The following is a 4,740-nucleotide window of genomic DNA, read 5'->3' on the forward strand; positions in this document are numbered from 1 at the left end:
AATTTGCATATCACTCTTTTATTAGATAGGACTAGTGGCCTGGTGCACAAAATTCATGCACATTAAAAGGGAATTAATTAGAGGAAATATTTTTTTTATAGCAAAGATGGAGATTTATTGAAAAACAAGTACAGACTCCCACGTAGGGAGGGGGAAGAGTCCCACAGAATGGACTCCCTCGTAGGGAGGGGGAAAAGGGTCCCCGAGGAAATATTTTTAATATTGCTATTTTCCCTTTATCTATAATAGAAGTTTCAGAGATGAAAGAAAATTAGTAAAATGTATATGAAAATCTTCCTCCTGTCAGAGTCTGGGGAACACCGCCAAACCCAGAGTCAAGTCCCCGCCCACCCGCATGCACCTCAAAATAGCATGAGACCCAGACCTGACCAGCCCCACCCCTGTCAAGCCCCACTGGGCAGGGGCTGCGACCTCAGGTCCCTCAGCCTGGCGCCGGGTGGAGGGCGCAGCCTCAGGTCCCCTGGCCAGGCGCCAGGGTGGGGGATGTGCCTTGACATCTCCTGTCAACCCCCACCAGGCAGGGGGCGCGGCCTGAGGTCCCCCGTCAAGCCTTGCCAGGCAGGAGGCGCGGCCTCAGGTCCTCTCCCCAATCCCGGTCCTGCGCTACACAGCCTCAGGTCCCTGCTGATCACTCGTTATGGCTCGTTATGGAAACCCCACCTCTGCTGTGGGCACAGCCATCTTGTGTTATGGGAACCCTTTCTCCGCTGTGGGTACAGCCATCTTGTGACAGTGTTACAGTGTGAGGGTCAATTTGCATATTACCTCTTTATTATATAAGACTAGAGGCCCAGTGCATGAAATTTGTGCACAGGGGCAGGGGAGGTTGTCCCTCAGCTCAGCCTGCACCCTCTCCAATCTGGGACCCCTCGGGGGATATCCAACTGCTGGTTTAGTACATCCCTGTGGGATTGGGCCTAAACCAGCTGTCGGACATCCCTCTAGCAATCTAGGACCACTGGCTCCTAACCGCTCACCTTCTTGCCTGCCTGATCAACCCTAACCCCTCTGCCTGCCTGCCTGATCACCCCTAACTTCCCTCCCCTGCCGGCCTGATCACCTACAACTGCCCTTCTCTGCCGGCCTGATTGTCCCTAGCAGTGCCCCTGCCTCGGCCGCCCCCACCACCATGGCTTTGTCCAGAAGGAAGGCAGGATGACTGGAAGATGTCTGGTTGACCCGGTCTAATTAGCATATTACCCTTTTATTAGTATAGATAGATGTCTAAACACTATGAGGTACACCTGAAGGTAATATAAAATAATACTGAATTCAATAAAATACTTAATCATTGAGGCTTTCAGAACCTTCCATTTTAGTTGAGTTTGTGGACAAATTAGACTATTCCACAATGATTGACCAATTATTCTCTCCAATATCCACAACTATCATTTACAAATCTATAAGGGTGCAGGATGGAGGTGTTCGGGGGCAAAAAAAAAAGGGGGGGGGGACATCTGTAATACTTTCAGCAATAAAGATAAATTAAAAAATAGAAATCATTAAAAAATATTCAAACCCAATGCAAAATAAAGTGAATAAAATGTAAAAAAATAAAATTTCCTCTAGAGACTGCTTTAGCTATATCTTATGAATTTTAATGTATTGCATTTTTATTATTCAGTTCAAATATTTTCTAATTTTCCTTGTTATTTCTTCTTTGACCCATGGGTATTTATTAATGTGTTATTTAATTTCCAGATATTTGAGAATATCCAAGACATTTCTAGTTTAATTCCATTGTGGTCAAAGAACATGATATTCTTTTTTAAAAATGTATCTTTATTGTTAAGAGTATTACAGATGTCCCCTTTTTATTTCCATTGATTCCTATACCCTGAGCTCACTCCCTCCTTACAAAAAATATATTTTCTATTATTTTAATCCTTTTAAGTCTATTGAGACTGTTTTCTTGCCCAGCATATGACCTATCTTGGTAAATGTATTATGTGCACTTATAAAGAATTTGTATTGTGCTATTGTTGGGCAGAATATTCTGTAATATCAGTTAGGTCAAATTTGTTGATGGTATATATTATTGAAGCCTTCAAAATCCTTTTGATTTTGATTTTCTGTCTACTTGTTTCAGCGATTACTAAGAAAGGAGTGTTGACATTTGAAAGTATAAATGTGCATTAGTCTATTTCTCCTTTTCAGTTTTATTAGTGTGCTCTATTTATTTTGTTTTCTGCCACTGCACCAGCCAGGCCAGCTGTCCCTCCACCACTGTTGATGCTTCTACCATGAGCCCCACACAATTCAACAAGAGGCCCAGGTACAGGCTTCCAGCTGAGGTCAAGACCCTGCTCCATCCAAATACTACACTGTTTTTTTACAGAAGGAGGCGGAACTCTAAGCTGGGTTTTGCAGGCCTGCCCATCGGTCCCAACTTCCAGGAGGATCTGAAGGATGGAATTATCCTGTGTACACTCATGAATAAGCTGCAGCCAAGCTCAGTCCCCAAGATCAACCATGCCATGCAAAACCAGTACTAGCTAGAAAACTTCTCCAACTTCATCAAGGCCATGGCCAGCTACACCATAAACTCCATGTTCGAACCCAATGACCTGTTTGAGGTGTACATGTCTCTTCTGGCTCTGGCACAGAAGGCCAAGACAAAGGGGCTGCAGAGTGGCATGGACAGCAGAGTCAAGTACTTGGAAAAGCAGGAGAGGAATTTCCAATATGCCACCATGTATGCGGCCAGTGCATCATCAGGCTCCAAACAGACACCAGCAGGTGTGTCAGCCAGGTGGGCATGATGGCTCCCGGGGCCCAGAGGCACATCTTTGACACCAAGCTGGGGACTGACAAGTGTGACAGTACCTTCATGTCTCTGACGATGGGCTACACACATGGCGCCAAATGTAGAGGCCAAATCTTTGACCTGAGCAAACAGATATATGACCCCAAGTACTGCTCAGGAGGCCCAGTGGCCAACGGGCTCCAGGGCCAGCTGGCAACTGCCAAAGCCCAGGAGTATGCTCCTGGAGGTAGCAGTATACTGAGGCTCCCCTTTTGGGGTATCTCCCACATAATCACCTCATCTGGGTTTTTCTGTATTTTCATCTTGTTTTTCAATATGTTCAAATGCTTCCAGCTGAGTGTCTGTAAAGGCCAGATCCAGATGTGTATGCGGTGGGGGTAACTTCCAGGGCACATCACGTAGCAAATTTCCCAGCAGGCTTAAAGTAAAGCAGACTACTATCTATAATGTGGGTGGGCCTCATCCAGTCAATCAAAGTCCTTAAAAGATTGAGATCCCTCAAAGAAGAGATTCTATATCCACACTACCTTCAAACTTAACACTGCAATATCTACTCTGGATTTTACAAATACCTTCTGGAATTTTCAGCCTGTGGTTTATATCTGAAAATTTCAGACTTACCAGTCCTCATAACAGCCACAAAAGTTAATTATCTGGAAAAACCTAACTATATATGGGGTGATGGCTAAGGTGTAATTCTTTTTGCATAAAGAGATTCTAAAATGTACTGTTGTGACAAATACACCACTCTTTGCACATAATAAAAAGCATTGAATTATTCACTTAAAAAGGATGAATTGTATGATATGTAAATTATATCTCAGATTGGTTAAAAATACCTAACATTGCAAAATAAAAATATTTTAAGCATATTAAATTAAAGATATGAAAGTAACGTCCAAGAGAAATAACTATAAGAGATGAAGATTGTTTATTTGATGAACAGAAATTGCAGATGAAACCTCAGCCATTATCTCTTCAAATATTTCTCCTGCCTGATCTCTCTCGGTCTGTCTATGTTTCTGTCTCTGTCTCTTTCCCTCTCCCTTCCTTCTGGGGTTTTAATTACATATGAGTGTTACTTTTTTTTTTTAATTATTCCACAGCTCCAGATGTTCTATTTTATTTAGTTGTTTTTATTGTACTCATTTTGCTCCTTGCACTTCAGTTTAGATGATTTCTATTGACTGACCGGTGTTTCTTTATTTTGCTGTGTCTAATCTACCACAAGCCTATAAAAATAATTTTTTTTAATCTTGGATATTATAGTTTTTCATTTATAGTCCTATTGTCTCCATCATTGTTCCAGAAAATCCCTGTCAGAGACACTGAGAACATCATGTGTTGCACTTCCTGTCCACCTTGATTTCATAGGCAGGAACATAATCCAGGCTCTCTAGCTGTCCCATCAATGACGTCCAAGTACATCCCAAGACCCACACCAGCACTGTGGCTTGTCCCCAAGACTCTCCGTAGCCCATGCCCTCTCCTGGTATACCTCTGGGCACCCCAGAAAAAGAACTAAATGAAATGGAGACAAGCAATGTAAAATAAAGAGTTCAAACATTGGTTATAAGCACTGGCCAGGTGGCTCAGTTGGTTGGAGCATCATCCCATATACCAAATCTGTGTTTGTTGTGGCTTCAATTCACAGACAGGGAACACACCTAAATGCAGGTCCATCCCTGGTCATGGTGCATATGGGAGGCAACTGATGGATATTTATCTCTCATATCAATGTTTCTCTCTCTCTCTCTCTCTCTCTCTCTCTCTCTCTCTCTCTCTCTCGTCAATATTTTTAAAAAATTGAAAAACAAACATTGGTTATAAAAATACTCAGTGAACTTAGGAGAAGAAGGGATAAACTCATTGAGAACTTCTTCAACAAAATACACACATGTATGTATGTGTACATATACAAAAATTATTTATTTATGAATTTTTCCATTTAT

General features: G+C 42.3%; 1 pseudogene across 1 annotated transcript; it reads left to right on the plus strand.

The window, feature by feature from the left end:
- Positions 1-2,264: 2,264 nt before the first annotated feature.
- On the plus strand, positions 2,265-3,169 carry LOC307110151 (calponin-2-like; annotated as a pseudogene). Its single transcript has one exon. The product of its transcript is annotated as a calponin-2-like (transcript).
- The last annotated feature ends 1,571 nt before the right edge of the window (positions 3,170-4,740 follow it).

This window comes from Cnephaeus nilssonii, assembly GCF_951640355.1.
Source record: "Cnephaeus nilssonii genome assembly, chromosome: 13".
Lineage (NCBI taxonomy): Eukaryota > Metazoa > Chordata > Mammalia > Chiroptera > Vespertilionidae > Cnephaeus > Cnephaeus nilssonii.